This window comes from Oratosquilla oratoria, chromosome 1 (genome assembly GCF_046742065.1).
Source record: "Oratosquilla oratoria isolate Oo_2021 chromosome 1, ASM4674206v1, whole genome shotgun sequence".
Classification (NCBI taxonomy): Eukaryota; Metazoa; Arthropoda; class Malacostraca; order Stomatopoda; family Squillidae; genus Oratosquilla; species Oratosquilla oratoria.
Genome location: NC_134777.1, coordinates 76,983,810 through 77,006,603, shown reverse-complemented (window position 1 = coordinate 77,006,603; position 22,794 = coordinate 76,983,810). Strand labels below are relative to the sequence as shown.

Genomic DNA, 22,794 nt, shown 5'->3' with positions numbered 1-22,794 from the left:
TTCTAAAGTCACCCCTATGGAGGACTTTGACAAGACCCACCCTCGTGTCTCATATCTTTCACTTTCAAACTATTATCTTACATTATTTATTGCCTTTTTGCTAATTCATCCTACATTTCCTTTCCAATGGTACACCTGCTGTTGTAGATGATCTACCCTAGGTCTATGGCCTCAGGTACTCCCTTAGGTTCTGCTATATTTCCTACTCTTTTACTATTGTTTATGAATTATCTACTTGGCTGAACATTTTGCCCTATACACCCCTGGGCTGACAACACTCCACACCATTACATCATTTTGCTGACATTCTTTACAAGCAGAACTCCAAACTTCTTAAAAAATGGCTTCTGAAAATATAACTTCAGATCTATTGCCTAATCGGGACAGAGAAACCAAAGCTTCTAAGGTTGATATTTACCAATATATACACTGAAAATAACTTCCCAGAGAGTGAACTCTTGACCTGAGTGATAAAGTACCTTTTATCTGTCAGGGTGAAAAGCTATCCCTCTAATATTTTGGATGTACTTAGAAATTGATTCATCATCCAGCTCTAATATCTTTAAATTGCTATTGTAATAATTAACATTGATTATAATGAAATCCATAAAAAAGGAATGTATTCGTCAACAAACACATGTAAAAATGTTACTATGTCACTTATATTCCTACTGTCTATTGGAAAGAAGGGATCAAAAACGTTTTCGATGTTTTTGCTCACACTCACGTGGTCTGAGAGAGAGAGAGATGTCACTTAAACATTGCCAGATGGCCTTACACAGATATTAATGATTTCTTCAAATTGTCCCTTTTAAAAGGTAAGAGTTAAAGTCAGAACCAGTCATTGACATTTACATAAAGATCCCACGTCCAATATAGAGAAAGGAAATGAGACATAAAAGGGGAGTGCAAGTTACACGGATGATAGCAATAACCCCCCTTGCCTTGTGTTGTTGCTACGTATTTGGATAACCCTTTTCGGTTCTCATAACTATATACTGTACTCTGTTTATGAAAAGTAAAAATGTGCCAAAAGTTCTCATTTATATATATATTTTTTTAGGCATTAGGGTGTCACGAAATGGCTGCTGTATAGGGAGTTAGCCTACACCTCACCTAACCTAGTATAGCCTAACCTAAAATCATTTGTAAACTTTAAGTAGGGTAATTTAAAGATTTCTGAAGAGGCCTATCCTATGTTATATTACAGGAAGAGGCCTATTAACCTCATGTTACCTCGCTTTAGTCTTAAGGATTTCTTCTGCCTCACGAATCTTTCAGATACCCTACTCCATTTTCACATTGATGTGGTATTTTTTCTGAATAAGTTGTAAACTTACAGGGAACCAGTATTGGAGAACAGAACGAGTCGGGTCTCAGAAACTAGTCTTGGAACTTGTAGGAGACTGAATGGGACGCAAGTTCTCAATTCCCTCCCTTACCCAGTTTGGGAAGCTTTTGGATGAGGTTAGAAGAATAAACGAACCAATGACGGTCGAGTTTCCTTTCAACCAAGAATGGAAAGTGGACTAGGACCCACATACCCACAAGTCCCATGTTCTACCAGACGACTAACCTGTAGCCCAGTACAACTCCTCATCCTTCGGTTTGTGTGATTGACAGTCAAGGAGTAGCGGAATAACGCTCGCTTCATCCCGAATATGAGTGGCAATCTGTAGCATCTGAATTGTTGATATACATACGACAATTTTTTTTTTTTCTGTCGTGGTTCACCACGACATATCTTCAACAAAATTATATTGTCTACAGCCACATAATGACAAATTTAAAGAGGCCCACAAAAAGAGTCTTAGGAAAAATACAAGTACTAATGATAACTATAATAACAACAACCACAAAATAATAATAATGACAATATTAAAAAATAATAACAATGATAATGACAACAACAATAACAGCAGAAATCATAACAGCAATTAACAGTAATAATGCAAATTATAATAATGCTAATAACACTGGTCAACAAAATTAATTAAAATATCTGTCCCACAAGCAAATGGTGGTGAAATTGATAGATTTTTTTCTATTGATTTCAAATCTATTTTCAGAATTTTTTATCAGGCATAGTTTTTCTGTGATAGCATATTAGATTTTAAACAATTATAACTAATACATGAGGCTGATATTTGAGTGAAACTCGCCTTTAAAATGTAGAAGTGTATGATTTTCAAGTGTACCCTATTTTGCTTCTGGGAGATCTTTTTTTAGTGTCCAACAGTAAGCAGCTAACATTGAAGAGTTCCACTTCCCTTGATACTGGGTTTCCATGTTCAGAATGTCTTGGTGAAATCTCTCATTGTGCTCATCAATGATGGTGCCAAGATTTGGAGGGAAAAAGTCCAAGTGAGAGTTTAGGAAGTGAATTTTTAGGCTCATATTGCATTCCAAGGCCACATAGGATGTCATTATTTCTTTTACAATTTCAGAATAGTTATTCACTTTGTGATTCCCCAAAAACTAATGTGCAAACTTTCTTAAATGACAGCCATGCAGCTTTTTCATGATCTTTTAGCTCTTGATCAAAATTCTGGTCTCTCATCAGCTTCCTAATCTGTGGTCCAACAAAAATACCTTCTTTGATTTTTGTGTCACTTACTCTAGGAAACTTATTCTTAAAATATGTAAATCCCTTGCCAGTTCTATCCATACCTTTAATTTTTTTTTTCATCAACTAGCTTAATATGCAAAGGAGGTCAATAAATTTTCTCTGAATCAACAAGAGGAGTATTGACAACATACTTCTCTCCTGGGGGCAAAGACAATTTTGGCCACACATTCTTTTCATAATGATTTTTCTTATCCTCACTGTGCAACTCACAGAGAAAGTAATAAAACATTGTGTAACCCAGCTGCATTCCAAGTAAGCTTCATACTCTCATATGTTTCCTTCATGTTAGCTGCATGGGTCAGAGGAACAGATGGAAACTTGTATCCATTGTGGAGCAAAACAGCTTTCAGGCTTACTTTTGAAGAGTCAATAAACAAGCACCACTCATTCCTGCCATATTTATGGTTAAGTTCCTCCTTAACAGAATATACATCATTGCAAAACACCACACCATCTTCAAGTTAGAAAAACTGTTAAAAATCACAAAGTCACTTACAATAAAAACTAACTTTGGATTCTTTCTGGAGAAGATTCTAGCCCTTTAACATGGAAGTAAGAAGTTCAGATTGCTTTCTTGACAAGTTTAAATCCCGCACAAAATAATTCAAAACACCCTAACTCAATAAATGTGGTTCACTTGAAGAACAGATTGGCTGAAAATGCATGATTTCTGTTTCTTTTTCCATAACCCCCTCCCTTGACTCATCATCACTTAGTTCCATTTGTTTTGGAGGGTCAGGTACAGGAAAGTCTTGACTGTGAGGTACTGATCCCATAGCAGATAGATTAGGATATTTTACAATATGCTTGCATTTTGATGTTATACCTTTTATATTTGTAATGCAAAAGTAGCAATCTGAAGTATGATCTTTTGGTTCTCTCCAAACCATAGAGATGGCAAAAGGCATATGGCGTGAACCTTCCACCCATGTAGTGAGAAGCCTGACACAGGTTACACAACATACATGAGGGGCTCAGCTTTTATCCTGGTACCCCATTTGCAACCAAAATAATGTTAATAAAAAAAAATTATTCAATGGCATGAAACACTGTCTTTGTGACTTCAATGTCAATACACTGTAAATAAAGCAAAAATTGTCTGGGTAGTCTATACAGTTTCTTGGTATTGTGAAGGTGAATTGCCACACAAATGTGCACAACACAACCTCACACCAACATTTCAAACACAGTACTGCCAAACGTATAACACTATCACGCAGTGTTGCCAACTGCTTGACTGAAAATTACCCCATGTAACACACATAAAGTAACATACCGCAGAACACAAAAACTGTGGGTGATGGAAAAAATTGGACATTATTTTTGGATTCTGTATGTAAAAACATATAAGATACAGCTATTGTTTTCCTTGGGACAAATTCTTTGTTGACCTGTGTAATAATAATAATAATAATGCTGATAATAATAATAATAATAATATTAATAACAATAATAATATAAATAATAATAATAATAATAACAATAGTAATGATGATAGTAATAACAACAATAATGATAACAATAATAATGATGATAATAATTACAGTGGTCAACGATTTTTTAAAAGTTGTGTGCTTAAATGAGATTAGTTAATTCTCATGTATTTTCATACACTGAATCCAAATATTACCTTGAAAAATGCTTACTTTCAATAGGTTTAAAGATACACAGCATGTAATATTTGATTATCCTATTATAACATATAGTTTGTGTCATTATGTTTTAAACTCTAATTCATATCTACTCTGCTTCATGCTTATAGTAGGCTGAAGAATCATCTCTTGCCAATGTCCAGCAATAGTCTGCTAGCATTGTTGTGTTCCATTTCTCTTGGTACTGCTTTTCAATAGCTGTAATATCTTGGTGAAACCTTTTACCATATTTGTCACTAACTGCCCCACTGTTCACTGGAAAAAGTCTAAATGTGAGTCCAAAAAGTGGATTTTAAGTGACATGTTACATCCCATATTCTTGTAAGCTATGATGAGGTTTTCTACCAATTCTTCATAGTTTCCTTCCCTTCTGTTTCAGAAATATCCCTTCACCACTAACTTGAATGCTTTCCAAGAAGCTTTCTCCTCCCTGTGAAGTGCTTACCGTATATACTCGTCTATAGGTCGAAATCTTAAGGAATTTTTTTTAGGCCAAAACCTATGGGTCAACCCATACACAAGTAATAATCTTGTTAGGTTGAAATCCAGACATGACAAGAAAGGCTAGGAAGAACTCTTACCTTTTCTTTATGTTCAGAAATCAAAATATTTACCTACTAGTTACCACCAGTAAACAATGGGGACATAAAATACGCGGTACGTACTAAAACATGTAAAATTCCTTCTAGATACGGTAACCCCATACTGTGGTTTTACCTGTTTGTTAAATTTCTTAACACAGGCGAGCTTATTATATCATGTATACTATTACAGTACCCATAATTGTTTAAAAAAAAAATAATGAAATGCTGTGATATTCTCAAATTTATTTATTTTTTTATAGTTTAGTTTCGACCATGGGCGCAATATAGCAATAGAAAATTAATCATTAATTTTATAAATTAAAATGTATCAACGTAATATGCAATTTTGTGGGCGGAAGTGAAAATGAAAAATACCTTGCCACAAGCATAGGATCGGAACGCCATCTTGTCTGTCAATTGACGGCCTCGGTGCTTCCGACAGTACCTCGCCAGGTACATTTTCTTGAAGGAATGTTATGGAGCGGAGATACATGCATTCCTTCAAGCTGCAAGAACTTTGTATAGCCAGGAAGCTAAGTGGTTGAAAAGCCCGCCAACTTCTCATTTCTTCGTCGTCGGCATGTATCATAACAAATATGACGTACTATTCGTCCGACACGACTTCATTACTTACGAAATGTTTTAGCATCTTTCTTGTTTTTTTATTTCCGATCACAAAATTGCATATTACGTTGATACATTATAATCTACAAAATTAATAATAAATTTTTATTGCTATGTTGCGCCCTTGGTCGAAACTAAAAATTTACCCAAATTTAGCTTTCTACATGGTATATGTTATTGTTACCATTACCAAAACAATGCATGGATCTCACCATCACGAAAACAAACTGTTCAGTATTGCCAACTTGTTACTGTTACAGTGACACATGGTATAATCCTAAATATTTTAACTGAAATCCACCAAAATCGTTTTCCTTGATGTCGTCATCTTCACCACCAAACAGCTCCTCCCACTCACTTCTGTGTCGAGTATCGTCATACGAATCAACCTCAGCCATAGGAACATCATCTTTCTCCTCCACATTATCATTAGCCTGATCATCCGCACAGTTGAGATTACAAGACTAACTCTGAGTGTTGGTTAAATTTTTTTCTAACGAAACACGCCTAGCCAGTTTATTCCGAATACCGTACTTGGTAATCTACCGTACTTGGCAATCTGTTCAAGTTTTTCACTCCGCTGAAATGGCAATTTCAGTGAAACTTATTAAATATTAAAATCAGTGAACTTGAAAAAACATAAACCAGAATACATTGGAATTAATGAAGTGAAAAAAAAAACATAATAATCAATTGCTATACCAGGCAAGCCATGCTACTTCAAAGCATTAAGGCAGTGGAATGCTCACAGCACCAAAAACAAAAACAAACCACTCGACCTATACATGAGGTATATGGAAAATTCCAGATTTTTTTGCCAAAAATGGGGGGTCGACCTATACACGAGATCGACCTATAAACGAGTATATACGGTATTCAAAGTCATCATCTTTAAGAAGCTCTCAAATCTGGGGACCAATGAAAACTCCCTTTTATCTTAGTGTCACTCAGTGATGAGAATTTTGATGTTAAATACTTGAATCCCTGACCAGATTTGTCCACATCTTTTACAAAGGTTTCATGAGCCCCAGGTGTAGTGGTGGCAGCAAAATTTTGTTTGGTTCAGTGAGAGGTGGATGTTAAACATTTTTTATCCCAGACTCCAATGATTGATGAGGTGGCCAGTCTTTCCTGATATAGTGGGAACCTCTTGCACAGCTGTCCCATTCACACAGAAAGCAGCAGTACTTAGTGTATCCTCTGTGCAAGACCATCATAAGGGCAACAATCTTTAAGTCATCATAGAGCTGCTATTGATGTTCATCATATTCTATGGATTGCAACATATACTTAATATTCTCATAAGTTTCTTTTACATGTAGTGCATAGCTTACAGGAACTGATGGTTCACTATTGCCGTTATGTAGTAAGACACCTTTCAGACTTGTTTTTGATGAACCTATGAACAGCCTCCAGAGTCTTAGTTTGTATCTAATGCCAAGTGGTTCCATCAGACCATTAATATTGTTGCAGGCCACTAAATCACCTTCCATTTTGAAGAAATTGTTGAACTGCTGCTGAGAGTCACAAAAATTTGAAAATTTCATATCAGCTGCTAGGAGATTCCACTGTTGAAAATGAGAGCCTAGCAGCTGTACTTTATTCTTGGGTAGTTATAGATCCCTGACAAGGTTATGGAGTTTCCTTTTGCTATGAGATGTGGCCTAGAGGAGTGTCCTTCATCAAAATTTGGGTCACTCTGTAATCCACTAGTCATTCTTCTCTGCTTCCTCATCACCACTTTCCTCATCTGACTCAGATGTGGTAAGAAACACACTGCCACAAGCCTGTTGAGCCTGTTGTCACACATAGGTGTATTTTGAAAAGTAGAACTAACAAACAATTTTAACCATGATATTCATTATCAGTGACCTAAAATTAGTTGGAATTTGCTCTTCTGGTCTCAGAAGCATTTTGGTTGTTGACCAGTGTTATTGTTGCCTCAAGTTTCAGTGAATGGAAAACTGCAGCCCAATAGCAGCTGGCAATATCCCCAGTACCTCCTACAGATCTCTCTGGGAACACTTTGGACAACAGCGACAAAGACATCAGACCTCACAACTCTTCTTCCACTCTCACAAGCAGCCTCTCTGCTTCCTTTTTCCTTCTACCTCTCAGTTTTCTTACCTCTTCTCTTTTGATCCCTTCATTATTGTGACCTATCATATATCTTAGTATCACTATTATTGCCATTATTTTATTAATTTTCTATGATTATTATTACCATTTCCCTATTATTATCATTATTATAAATCCGTACATAAAGTGGATTTATGCCTTTGACTTTGGCAACCTCCTTTGCAAGGGGGAAAAAGCCCTTGGTATGTATTATCACTATCATCAATAAAATTATCAAGATTATTACCCTTCCATTATTATCAATATCACTTTAATCATGACTATCATTATCACTTTTACGACTTTGCAGTCAGTCTATTCATCGACCAAATGATGCCCCGTTCCACTCCTCTTCCTCTTTATGATATAAGGTGTATTCCTGCTATTAGCTGGGCTCTCCCTTCAGTCTCCCTCCGTTCTCACATCTCCAAACCATGCTTCGCACCCTTTCGCCCTTCACTCTCCATCCTATCTTCATTCACTCTTCTCTCCAAACTTTCCCTGTTTCCCCTTTTTTGCCTCTCCATTATTCTCTTCTCCCCATAGCTATCACATTTCTCCTATTTCTCTCTATTTCCTGTTCTCCCTCCCTTCCTCTCATCCCTTGTGGTGCCCTAACCTTCTGTACAATGGTATCACATAACACGTATCACAGTCACGTTGCCGCCCCCTTTACATCCCTCCCTCACATTTACCTTTGTCTTGAAACTCCCCCCCTCCACCCTTATCTGTAGCCCCCCAGGAGGATGAGAAGGATAAGGATGACAGTGAGGAGGAAGATGTGGGAAAAGAGAAGATGAAACAATTTGAAGGTAAAACTGTTGTCAGAGTAGCTGGGGAGTAACAGAAGATGGGTAAGGAAAAAACAACTACGGGAGGGGAGGTGGAGGTTAAGAGGCAGGGGAAGGTGGGAGGTTAAGAGGTAGGGGGCAGAGGAGGGGGTGAAGGGGAAAGGATGGAAGTGATACAATGGCAGAAGAGGAGATGGAAGTGGGGAGATCAGGAAAGAAAGGGTAGGCTTTAAAGGAGAGAGGAGGAAATCAGGCTGGGGCATCATAGATATATTAAAGTTGGGAGTATGGCGGAGGAGGCAGAGGGAACCAAGGAAATAATTGTTGGGGGGCAACGGGAGGAGAGGAATATCACTAAGGAGAAGGCGAGGGCAACGAGCAAATGTGTTGGGGGCAAAGGATAGGTGTATTTACCTAGTTGTATTTACCTAGTTGTATTTTACGGGAAGGGGAGCTATGCTCGTGGTGACCCGTCTTCATATCTCATTTTATCTAAACTATTTTTAAATTCATGTATTGTTTTTGCACACACCACTTTCTCATCTAACTTGTTCCAACTGTCTATTACTCTGTGAGGAAAGCTGTTCTTTTTCAAATCTCTTCTATAGCTGTCTTTTTTTATTTTCTTTCCGTGTCCTCTTGTATTTCTGTCATCCCATTTTATCAGATTCTCTCTATCAGTAATTTCCATGCCTTTCATGATTCTGTAAATAGCTATCAAATCTCCTCTCTCTCTCTTCTTTGCTCTAGTGTCTGTAGTTCAAGTTTTTCTAGTCTCTCTTCATATGATAGTTTTGAGAGTGTTGGTGCCAATTTTGTAATTGCTCTTTGTATTCTTTCAAGTTTTTTTATACATTTTTATGAATAATATGTCACCTGAGAAACATATAAATAAGATTTTTGGAGAAACTTATAATTCAATAAGAACAATCAAAGTTGCATTTACATACCTGGATGAAGAAATGGTGAAGAAAATCCTAATCACCCTGATAAGACCAAGATTGGAATATGCAGCAACGATATGGTAACCAAGTACAAAAAAATGTATGAAAAAACTTGAAAGAATACAAAGAGCAATTACAAAATTGGCACCAACACTCTCAAAACTATCATATGAAGAGAGACTAGAAAAACTTGAACTACAGACACTAGAGCAAAGAAGAGAGGAGATTTGATAGCTATTTACAGAATCATGAAAGGCATAGAAATTACTGATAGAGAGAATCTGATAAAATGGGATGACAGAAATACAAGAGGACACGGAAAGAAAATAAAAAAAAGACAGCTATAGAAGAGATTTGAAAAAAGAACAGCTTTCCTCACAGAGTAATAGACAGTTGGAACAAGTTAGATGAGAAAGTGGTGTGTGCAAAAACAATACATGAATTTAAAAATAGTTTAGATAAAATGAGATATGAAGACGGGACCCCACGAGCATAGCTCCCCTTCCAGAGAGGAAAAGAGAAAATATGAAAAAGATATCATAGAAAAGTGTAAAGATCAACCAAAACTATTCTACAGATTTGTAAACAATAAACTGAAAAACAAACAAGACTTGGAGAAATTAAGACAGGAGGGAGTTGAATACACTGAGGAAATGGAAATGGCGGAAATTATGAACAAACATTTTAAATCAGTGTTTACAAGGGAGAACATACAACCTGAAGAGAACGAATGGAAAGAGAAAGTCCCCCCTATGGAAGAAATAGAAGTAACAGAGAATGAAATATTAACACACTTGAGTAATCTTGATGTCAGAAATTGGAATGGACGATATGAAATAGCTAACTTGATACTGAAAGAATTCTTGTATGAAATGGAATACATAATACATAGCATACTAAATAGTTCCTTGAAAGAAGGAAAAGTTCCAGAAGATTGGAAAAAAGCAAATATAGTACCTATATATAAAGGAGGAAATAAAGAAGAACCTACCAACTATAGACCAGTCTCTCTAACAAGTACAATAGCAAAAATTTGTGAAAGAATTATCAAAAGTAGATGGGTAAAATATTTAGAAAAAAAACAAAGTGTTAAATCCAAGGCAATTTGGATTCAGACAAGGACGATCATGCGTCACCAATTTAATATGTTTCTATTCAAGGCTAATAGATATAATACAAGAAAGAGATGGATGGGCGGACTGTGCATTTTTAGACCTAAAGAAAGCTTTTGACAAAGTACCACATAAGAAGTTGCTTAAGAAATTAGAAACTGAAGGAGGAATACAGGGCAAACTACTAAATTGGATGGAAGACTTTTTGCAAGAAAGAAAAATGAGAGTAGTGATAAGAAACCAGCACTCAAAATGGGATGAAATAATAAGCGGTGTTCCGCAGGGAACAGTTCTGGCCCCAATAATGTTTGCTATATATATTAATGATATGGATGAAGGAATTGAAAGCTATATGAGCTTCTTTGCAGATGATGCAAAACTACTGAAAAGAGTGAAAACTGAAGAAGATTGTGAATCACTACAGAGAGATCTAAATAAAGTACAAGAATGGAGTAGGAAATGGGAGATGGAGTTCAATACAAAAAAGTGTAGTATAATGGAATTTGGAAAAAGCAAAAACAGAATAACAGGAGCATATAAATTGGGAGAAGAAGGAATAAAAAAAGTAGAAAATGAGAAGTACCTGGGAGTCATTGTTATGAATAATATGTCACCTGAGAAACATATAAATAAGATTTTTGGAGAAACTTATAATTCAATAAGAACAATCAAAGTTGCATTTACATACCTGGATGAAGAAATGGTGAAGAAAATCCTAATCACCCTGATAAGACCAAGATTGGAATATGCAGCAACGATATGGTCACCAAGTACAAAAAAATGTATAAAAAAACTTGAAAGAATACAAAGAGCAATTACAAAACTGGCACCAACACTCTCAAAACTATCATATGAAGAGAGACTAGAAAAACTTGAACTACAGACACTAGAGCAAAGAAGAGAGAGAGGAGATTTGATAGCTATTTACAGAATCATGAAAGGCATAGAAATTACTGACAGAGAGAATCTGATAAAATGGGATGACAGAAATACTAGAGGACACGGAAAGAAAATAAAAAAAGACAGCTATAGAAGAGATTTGAAAAAGAACAGCTTTCCTCACAGAGTAATAGACAGTTGGAACAAGTTAGATGAGAAAGTGGTGTGTGCAAAAACAATACATGAATTTAAAAATAGTTTAGATAAAATGAGATATGAAGACGGGACCCCACGAGCATAGCTCCCCTTCCCGTAAAATACAACTAGGTAAATACACACACACTTCAACGAACGGACGGCTTAGAAGACGTTCTGAAGAAAATTGAAGTTTCGTGGATCCCAACGCAAAGAGAAGTGCCTATTGTATTTACAGGGTGGGGGGAAATTGCTCGTGGGGTAGTGGGAAAGTAGGGAAAGAGGAGAAGGGGAGGGATTGCTGAGGGAAATGGAAGGAAATGAGGAAGGAGAGGACTTGGCCCAGGCAGACAGGCGAAAGGTAAACAAACGACCCCCCGACCAGCTGAGTGACGATGAAATGTCTAATAAAAATGTAAAGATTAGAAGTATAGATAAGAGCAATACAGTAGAAAGTGATGAGAATATTTTCCAGGGATTTAAAGAGGGTGGGGGGGGACACAACCCCCCCCCCTCCCCGACTGACAAGACTAGAAGAGAAGGTCGATAAGATGATCGAGGACTTGGAGCGTAGGTTCGGTCATGTTAACAACATTATACGGAGAGTTGAAAAATTGGAAGAACTAGAGAAGGTGAACAAAAACTTAACTAAGGAAATTGAAGAATTAAAAAAACAGTTAAAAGAAGTAAAAGATGAGAATAAAGTCTTAAAGGAGAATAATAAGGAGAACAAGGAGGGTTGGAAAAAAATTCAAGAAAATAGCAAAGTTGCATTCACTGACATAATCAGACAGCAAATGAATGAACAAACTGAAAACTCAGTTATTAAAGTGATGAGACAGAAGGAGAATATAGTAAGAGACTTAGCAGACAGAAAGAAATGTATAATTATATTAGGAATGGAAGAGAAACATAACCCAGATAGAACCACAAGAATCAAAGAGGAAAATGAAAAAGTAAGAAATTTACTAGAATTAGTTCAGGAAGATGAACCAGAAATAATGAAACAAATCGAAGAGAAATTCAGGCTAGGGAAATATAGTACAGACAAGACCAGACCAATTAAGATTAAATTCAGGTCACAAACTACGGCTGAGAATATCTTATCCAAAACAGGGAAACTAGCAACAAGTGAACAATATAAAAAGGTATGGATAAAAAGGGAAATGAATAAAGAGGAAAGAGAGGAAGAAAAACAGAAAAGACTTGAAGCAAAGGAAAAAAACGAGATAAGAACGGAGTCAGAAAAAGAGAGATTCTATTGGAGAGTAGTGAATATGAAACTAAAGAAAGTCGACATACAAGAGAAAAACAAAAGGGAAACAGAGAACACAATGGAAGTGGCAGAAAACTAAGAGTGTCTTACACAAATATAGATGGATTAATAACAAGATTGAATGAGCTGAATGATTATTTGAAAGAAAAAGAACCAGACATAATGGGAATTGTAGAAACAAAATTAAAAGGTCCACTACCACCCAACAATGTAGGACATGATGCATATAATTATTGGATTAGAAACAGAGTGAAAAAGGAAGGGGGTGGAGTTATGTTCCTAACTAAGAAGGATATAAACGTGAAGTGTGTCACATATGGAAAGAATACAGTAGAGATGATAATGATGGAAGTAGAAGACAGAGATAAGAAGAGCAGAAAGTTTGTGATAAATTATGTGCCCCTGAAAACAGCCTCATGGGAAGAGAGTGAACATAAAAGTATGTTAGAGGACACAAAGATAACATTAAACAAGATAATGGAAGAGGGAGGAAAAATAGTTATGATGGGCGACTTTAATTGCAAAGAAATCTGCTGGGAAGAAATGACAGTAAAGGGTGGAGACGGCTCATGAGATGGAGTTCAATACAAAAAAGTGTAGTATAATGGAATTTGGAAAAAGCAAAAAACAGAATAACAGGAGCATATAAATTGGGAGAAGAAGGAATAAAAAAAGTAGAAAACGAGAAGGACCTGGGAGTCATTGTTATGAATAATATGTCACCTGAGAAACATATAAATAAGATTTTTGGAGAGACTTATAATCTAATAAGAACAATCAAAGTTGCATTTACATACCTGGATGAAGAAATGGTGAAGAAAATCCTAATCACCCTGATAAGACCAAGATTGGAATATGCAGCAACGATATGGTCACCAAGTACAAAAAAATGTATAAAAAAACTTGAAAGAATACAAATCGTTTCACTCTTTTCAGTAGTTTTGCATCATCTGCAAAGAAGCTCATATAGCTTTCTATTCCTTCATCCATATCATTAATATATATAGCAAACATTATTGGGGCCAGAACTGTTCCCTGCGGAACACCGCTTATTACTTCATCCCATTTTGAGTGCTGGTTTCTTATCACTACTCTCATTTTTCTTTCTTGCAAAAAGTCCTCCATCCAATTTAGTAGTTTGCCCTGTATTCCTCCTTCAGTTTCTAATTTCTTAAGCAACTTCTTATGTGGTACTTTGTCAAAAGCTTTCTTTAGATCTAAAAATGCACAGTCCGCCCATCCATCTCTTTCCTGTATTATATCTATTAGTCTTGAATAGAAACATATTAAATTGGTGATGCATGATCGTCCTTGTCTGAATCCAAATTGCCTTGGATTTAACACTTTGTTTATTTCTAAATATTTTACCCATCTGCTTTTGATAATTCTTTCACAAATTTTTGCTATTGTACTTGTTAGAGAGACTGGTCTATAGTTGGTAGGGTCTTCTTTATTTCCTCCTTTGTATATAGGTACTATGTTTGCTTTTTTCCAATCTTCTGGAACTTTTCCTTCTTTCAAGGAACTATTTAGTATGCTATGTATTTTGTCTGCCAGTTCATTCCTGCATTCTTTTAGTATCCAGTTTGCTATTTCATCTGGTCCATGCGATTTTCTGACATCAAGATTACTCAAGTGTGTTAATATTTCATTCTTTGTTACTTCTATTTCTTCCATAGGGGGGACTTTCTCTTTCCATTCTTTCTCTTCAGGTTGTATGTTCTCCCTTGTAAACACTGATTTAAAATGTTTGTTCATAATTTCCGCCATTTCCATTTCCTCAGTGTATTCAACTCCCTCCTGTCTTAATTTCTCCAAGTCTTGTTTGTTTTTCAGTTTATTGTTTACAAATCTGTAGAATAGTTTCGGTTGATCTTTACACTTTTCTATGATATCTTTTTCATATTTTCTCTTTTCTTCTCTGCACATTTGTACATATTCATTTCTATAGCAGGTATATATTTTCCATTTTTCAGGTCTTCTGTCTTTTTTCCATCTGGTCCAGGCTTTGTCTCTATTGTCTTTTAACTCCCTACAGCTTTTGTTGTACCAGCATTTTACATATTCTTTTTCTTGTTTTTGTCTTGGGACATACTTTTCCACTCCTTTTTTGTAAATTTTTGTCAAAATATTCCATTTCTCTTCTACTGTTGTTTCTTCTTTGTATATTTCTTCCCAGTTTTCCTTTTGAAAGAATTCTCTTATTTTATCAAAGTTTGTTTTTTTCATACATCATTCTTCCTTTTCTGTATTGTTCATTTCTTTTCATATATTTTTCTTCATTAAGTTCCAGTTCAATCAGTATGTGGTCACTTTTACTTATTGGTGTTTTATATTCAATCTTGTCCACTATTCTAGGTTCGGATGTAATTACTAGGTCTAGTTTCGATGGCTCTTCTTCATTTCTATACCTAGTGTTCTCCTGTATCCATTGTGTCATTGTATGGTCAGTAACCATCACGAGTAGAGCGTTTCCCCATGAGCCGTCTCCACCCTTTACTGTCATTTCTTCCCAGCAGATTTCTTTGCAATTAAAGTCGCCCATCATAACTATTTTTCCTCCCTCTTCCATTATCTTGTTTAATGTTATCTTTGTGTCCTCTAACATACTTTTATGTTCACTCTCTTCCCATGAGGCTGTTTTGGGGGCACATAATTTATCACAAACTTTCTGTTCTTCTTATCTCTGTCTTCTACTTCCATCATTATCATCTCTACTGTATTCTTTCCATATGTGACACACTTCACGTTTATATCCTTCTTAGGAACATAACTCCACCCCCTTCCTTTTTCACTCTGTTTCTAATCCAATAATTATATGCATCATGTCCTACACTGTTGGGTGGTAGTGGACCTTTTAATTTTGTTTCTACAATTCCCATTATGTCTGGTTCTTTTTCTTTCAAGTAATCATTCAGTTCATTCAATCCTGTTATTAATCCATCTATATTTGTGTAAGACACTCTTAGTTTTCTGCCACTTCCATTGTGTTCTCTGTTTCCCTTTTGTTTTTCTCTTGTATGTCGACTTTCTTTAGTTTCATATTCACTACTCTCCAATAGAATCTCTCTTTTTCTGACTCCGTTCTTATCTCGTTTTTTTCCTTTGCTTCAAGTCTTTTCTGTTTTTCTTCCTCTCTTTCCTCTTTATTCATTTCCCTTTTTATCCATACCTTTTTATATTGTTCACTTGTTGCTAGTTTCCCTGTTTTGGATAAGATATTCTCATCCGTAGTTTGTGACCTGAATTTAATCTTGATTGGTCTGGTCTTGTCTGTACTATATTTCCCTAGCCTGAATTTCTCTTCGATTTGTTTCATTATTTCTGGTTCATCTTCCTGAACTAATTCTAGTAAATTTCTTACTTTTTCATTTTCCTCTTTGATTCTTGTGGTTCTATCTGGGTTATGTTTCTCTTCCATTCCTAATATAATTATACATTTCTTTTTGTCTGCTAAGTCTCTTACTATATTCTCCTTCTGTCTCATCACTTTAATAACTGAGTTTTCAGTTTGTTCATTCATTTGCTGTCTGATTATGTCAGTGAATGCAACCTTGCTATTTTCATGAATTTTTTTCCAACCCTCCTTGTTCTCCATATTATTCTCCTTTAAGACTTTATTCTCATCTTTTACTTCTTTTAACTGTTGTTTTAATTCTTCAATTTCCTTAGTTAAGTTTTTGTTCGCCCTCTCTAGTTCTTCCAATTTTTCAATTCTTCGTATCATACTGTCAACATTACCGAACCTACGCTCCAAGTCCTCGATCATCTTATCGACCTTCTCTTCTAGTCTTGTCAGTCGGGGGGGGTTTGTGTCCCCCCCACCCTCTTTAAATCCCTTGAAAATATTCTCATCACTTTCTACTGTATTGCTCCTATCTATACTTCTAATCTTTACATTCTTATTAGACATGTCGTCATCTTCCAGCTGGTCTTGCGGTCGCTTGTTTACTTTTCGGCGGTCTGTTTGGGCCAAGTCCTCTACTTCCTCATTTCCTTCCATTTCCCCAGCAATCCCTCCCCTTCTCCTCTTTCCTTACTTTCCCACTACCCCACGAGCAATTTCCCCCCACCCTGTAAATACAAAAAGGCACTTCTCTTTGCGTTGGGATCCACAATCTGCACTTTTCTTCAGAACGTTCTTCAAGCCGTCCGTTCGTTGAAAGTGTGTGTGTGTGTGTGTATTTACCTAGTTGTATTTACCTAGTTGTATTTTACGGGAAGGGGAGCTATGCTCGTGGGGTCCCGTCTTCATTTCTCATTTTATCTAAACAATTTTTAAATTCATGTATTGTTTTTGCACACACCACTTTCTCATCTAACTTGTTCCAACTGTCTATTACTCTGTGTGGAAAGCTGTTCTTTTTCAAATCTCTTCTATAGCTGTCTTTTTTTATTTTCTTTCCGTGTCCTCTTGTATTTCTGTCATCCCATTTTATCAGATTCTCTCTATCAGTAATTTCTATGCCTTTCATGATTCTGTAAATAGCTATCAAATCTCCTCTCTCTCTTCTTTGCTCTAGTGTCTGTAGTTCAAGTTTTTGTAGTCTCTCTTCATATGATAGTTTTGAGAGTGTTGGTGCCAGTTTTGTAATTGCTCTTTGTATTCTTTCAAGTTTTTTTTTATACATTTTTTTGTACTTGGTGACCATATTGTTGCTGCATATTCTAATCTTGGTCTTATCAGGGTGATTAGGATTTTCCTCACCATTTCTTCATCCAGGTATGTAAATGCCACTTTTATTGTTCTTATTAAATTATAAGTTTCTCCAAAAATCTTATTTATATGTTTTTCAGGTGACATATTATTCATAACAATGACTCCCAGGTCCTTCTCATTTTCTACTTTTTTTATTCCTTCTTCTCCCAAATTATATGATCCTGTTATTCTGTTTTTGCTTTTTCCAAATTCCATTATACTACACTTTTTTGTATTGAACTCCATCTCCCACTTCCTACTCCATTCCTGAACTTTATTTAGATCTCTCTGTAGTGATTCACAATCTTCTTCAGTTTTCACTCTTTTCAGTAGTTTTGCATCATCTGCAAAGAAGCTCATATAGCTTTCAATTCCTTCATCCATATCATTAATATATAAAGCAAACATTATTGGGGCCAGGACTGTTCCCTGCGGGACACCGCTTATTACTTCATTCCATTTTGAGTGCTGGTTTCTTATCACTACTCTCATTTTTCTTTCTTGCAAAAAGTCTTCCATCCAATTTAGTAATTTACCTTGTATTCCTCCTTCAGATTCTAGTTTCTTAAGCAACTTCTTATGTGGTACTTTGTCAAAAGCTTTTTTTAGGTCTAGAAATGCACAATCAGCCCATCCATCTCTTTCTTGTATTATATCTATTAGCCTTGAATAGAAACATATTAAATTGGTGACGCATGATCGTCCTTGTCTGAATCCAAATTGCCTTGGATTTAGTACGTTGTTTTTTTCCAAGTATTTTACCCATCTACTTTTGATAATTCTTTCACAAATTTTTGCTATTGTACTTGTTAGAGAGACTGGTCTATAGTTGGTAGGTTCTTCTTTATTTCCTCCTTTATATATAGGTACTATATTTGCTTTTTTCCAATCTTCTGGAACTTTTCCTTCTTTCAAGGAACTGCTTATTATGCTATGTATTTTGTCTGCCAGTTCATTCCTGCATTCTTTCAGAATCCAGTTTGCTATTTCATCTGGTCCATGTGATTTTCTGACATCAAGATTACTCAATTGTATCAATATTTCATTCTTTGATACTTCTATTTTTTCTATAGGGGGGACTTTCTCTTTCCATTCAATCTCTTCAGGTTGTTTGTTCTCCCTTGTAAACACTGATTTAAAATGTTTGTTCATAATTTCCGCCATTTCCATTTCCTCAGTGTATTCAACTCCCCCTTGTCTTAATTTCTCCAAGTCCTGTTTGTTTTTCAGTTTATTGTTTACAAATCTGTAGAATAGTTTTGGTTGATCTTTACATTTTTCTATGACATCTTTTTCATATTTTCTCTTTTCCTCTCTGCACGTTTGTACATATTCATTTCTATAACTGGTATATATTTTCCATTTTTCAGGTTTTCTGTCTTTTTTCCATCTGGTCCAAGCTTTGTCTCTTTTGTCTTTTAACTCCCTACAACTTTTGCTGTACCAGCATTTTACATATTCTTTTTCTTGTTTTTGTCTTAGGACATACTTTTCCACTCATTTTTTGTAAATTTTTGTCAAAATATTCCATTTCTTTTCCACTGATGTTTCTTCTTTGTATATTTCTTCCGAGTTTGCTTGTTGAAAGAATTCTCTTATTTTATCAAAGTTTGTTTTTTCATACATCATTCTTCCTTTTCTATATTGTTCATTTCTTTTGATATATTTTTCTTCATTAAGTTCCAGTTCAATCAGTATGTGGTCACTTTTACCTATTGGTGTTTTATATTCAATCTTGTCCACTATTCTTGGTTCAGATGTAATTAATAAGTCTAGTCTCGATGGTTCTTCTTCATTTCTATACCTAGTGTTCTTCTGTATCCATTGTGTCATTGTGTGGTCAATAATCATCTCAAGTAGAGCGTTTCCCCATGAGTCGTCTCCACCCTTTACTGTCATTTCTTCCCAGCAGATTTCTTTGCAATTAAAGTCGCCCATCATAACTATTCTTCCTCCCTCTTCCATTATTTTATTTAATGTTATCTTTGTGTCCTCTAACATACTTTTATGTTCACTCTCCTCCCATGAGGCTGTTTTTGGAGGCACATAATTGATCACAAATTTTCTGCTCTTCTTATCTCTGTCTTCCACTTCTATCATAATCATCTCTACTGTATTCTTTCCATATATGACACCTTTCACGTTTATATCCTTCTTAGTCAGGAACATAACTCCACCCCCTTGCTTTTTCTCTCTGTTTCTAATCCAATAATTGTATGCATCATGTCCTACACTGTTGGGTGGTAGTGGGCCTTTTAATTTTGTTTCTACAATTCCCATTATGTCCGGTTCTTTTTCCTTCAAATAATCGTTCAGCTCATTCAATCCTGTTATTAATCCATCTATATTTGTGTAAGACACTCTTAGTTTTCTGCCACTTCCATTGTGTTCTCTGTTTCCCTTATGTTTTTCTTTTGTATGTCGAACTTCCTTAGTTTCATGTTCACTACTCTCCAATAGAATCTCTCTTTCTCTGACTCCGTTCTGTTCTCGTTTTTTGCCTTAGCTTCCAGTCTTTTCTGCTTTTCTTCCTCTCTTTCCTCTTTATTCATTTCTCTTTTTATCCATATCTTTTTGTATTGTTCACTTGTTGCTAGTTTCCCTGTTTTGGATAAGATATTCTCTGCCGTTGTTTGTGACTTGAATTTAATCTTAATTGGTCTGGTCTTGTCTGTGCTATACTTTCCGAGTCTAAATTTCTCTTCGATTTGTTTCATAATTTCTGGTTCATCTTCCTGAACTGATTCTAGTAATTGGCTTACTTTTTCATTTTCCTCTTTGATTCTTGTGGTTCTATCTGTGTTGTGTTTCTCTTCCATTCCTAATATAATTATACATTTCTTCTTGTCTGCTAAATCTCTTACTATATTCTCCTTTTGTCTCATCACTTTATTAACTGAGTCTTCAGTATGTTCTTTGAATTGCTGTTTGACTATGTCAGTGAATGAAATATTATTTCGTTCTTGTGTTTGCTTCCAATTTTTACTTTCTTTAGCTATTTTTTCTCTGTTTTCTTTACTATTCTTCTTCAATTCCTTATTCTCCACCTTTACATCTCTTAACTGTCTTTTTAGGTCTTCTATTTCATCAGTTAAGTTTTTATTCGCCTTTTCTAGTTCTTCCAATCTTTCAACCCTTTGTAAAATGGTGTTCATATGACCTAACCTACTCTCCAAGTCCTCGATCACCTTATCAACCTTCTTCTCTAGTCTTGCCAGTCGGGGGGGTTTGTGTCCCCCCCACCCGCTTTAAATCCCTTGAAAATATTGTCATCACTTTCTACTGTATTGTTCCTATCTATACTTCTAATCTTTACATTCTTATTAGACATTCCGTCGTCCTCCAGCTCGTCTTGCGGTCGCTTGTTTACTTTTCGGCGGTCTGTTAGGGCCAAGTCCTCTACTTCCTCATTACCTTCCATTTCCCCAGCAATCCCTCCCCTTCTCCTCTTTCCTTACTTTCCCACTACCCCACGAGCAATTTCCCCCCACCCTGTAAATACAAAAAGGCACTTCTCTTTGCGTTGGGATCCACAATCTGCACTTTTCTTCAGAACGTTCTTCAAGCCGTCCGTTCGTTGAAAGTGTATTTACCTAGTTGTATTTACCTAGTTGTATTTTACGGGAAGGGGAGCTATGCTCGTGGGGTCCCGTCTTCATTTCTCATTTTATCTAAACAATTTTTAAATTCATGTATTGTTTTTGCACACACCCCTTTCTCATCTAACTTGTTCCAACTGTCTATTACTCTGTGAAGAAAGCTGTTCTTTTTCACATCTCTTCTATAGCTGTCTTTTTTATTTTCTTTACATGCCCTCTTGTATTTCTGTCATCCCATTTGATTAGATTCTCTCTATCAGTAATTTCTATGCCTTTCATGATTCTGTAAATAGCTATCAAATCTCCTCTCTCTCTTCTTTGCTCTAGTGTCTGTAGTTCAAGTTTTGCTAGTCTCTCTTCATATGATAGTTTTGAGAGTGTTGGTGACAATTTTGTAATTGCTCTTTGTATTCTTTCAAGTTTTTTTATGCATTTTTTTGCACTTGGTGACCATATTGCTGCTGCATATTCCAATCTTGGTCTTATCAGGGTGATTAGAATTTTCTTCACCATTTCTTCATCCAGGTATGTAAATGCAACTTTGATTGTTCTTATTAAATTATAGGTTTCTCCAAAAATCTTATTTATATGTTTCTCAGGTGACATATTATTCATAATAATGACTCCCAGGTCCTTTTCATTTTCTAATTTTTTTTATTCCTTCTTCTCCCAATTTATATGATCCTGTTATTCTGTTTTTACTTTTTCCAAATTCCATTATACTACACTTTTTTGTATTGAACTCCATATCCCACTTCCTACTCCATTCCTGTACTTTATTTAGATCTCTTTGTAGTGATTCACAATCTTCTTCCGTGTTCACTTTTTTCAATAGTTTTGCATCATCTGCAAAAAAACTCATATAGCTTTCAATTCCTTCATCCATATCATTAATATATATAGCAAACATTATTGGGGCCAGAACTGTTCCTTGTGGAACACCGCTTATTACTTCATCCCATTTTGAGTGTTGATCTCTTATCACTACTCTCATTTTTCTTTCTTGCAAAAAGTCTTCCATCCAATTTAGCAGTTTGCCCTGTATTCCTCCTTCAGTTTCTAATTTCTTAAGCAACTTCTTATGTGGTACTTTGTCAAAAGCTTTTTTTAGGTCTAGAAATGCACAATCAGCCCATCCATCTCTTTCTTGTATTATATCTATTAGCCTTGAATAGAAACATATTAAATTGGTGACGCATGATCGTCCTTGTCTGAATCCAAATTGCCTTGGATTGAGCACATTGTTTTTTTTTTCTAAATATTTTACCCATCTATTTTTGACAATTCTTTCACAAATTTTTGCTATTGTACTTGTTAGAGAGACTGGCCTATAGTTGGTAGGGTCTTCTTTATTTCCTCCTTTATATATAGGTACTATATTTGCTTTTTTCCAATCTTCTGGAACTTTACCTTCTTTCAAGGAACTGTTTATTATGCTATGTATTATGTCTGCCAGTTCATTCCTGCATTCTTTCAAAATCCAGTTTGCTATTTCATCTGGTCCATGTGATTTTCTGACATCAAGATTACTCAAGTGTTTCAATATTTCATTCTTTGTTACTTCTATTTCTTTCATAGGGGGGACTTTCTCTTTCCATTCGATCTCTTCAGGTTGTATGTTCTCCCTTGTAAACACTGATTTAAAATGTTTGTTCATAATTTCCGCCATTTCAATTTCCTCTGTGTATTCAA

At 35.6% G+C, this 22,794-nt stretch overlaps 1 protein-coding gene across 2 annotated transcripts in view; it reads right to left on the bottom strand.

Annotated features, from left to right (window-relative positions):
• LOC143040575 (ergosterol biosynthetic protein 28 homolog) overlaps positions 1-22,794 on the bottom strand; it is a 624,496-nt gene that overhangs the window by 3,479 nt on the left and 598,223 nt on the right. Inside the window, exon 1 of one of the 2 annotated variants that reach the window (XM_076211692.1) lies at positions 1,577-2,879. The exons of the other annotated variant lie outside the window; for it this stretch is intronic. The gene's annotated coding sequence lies outside the window, so the exon portion shown is untranslated. Of the gene's footprint in view, positions 1-1,576; positions 2,880-22,794 lie in introns of those variants that run through there. 2 annotated transcript variants of the gene reach the window in all.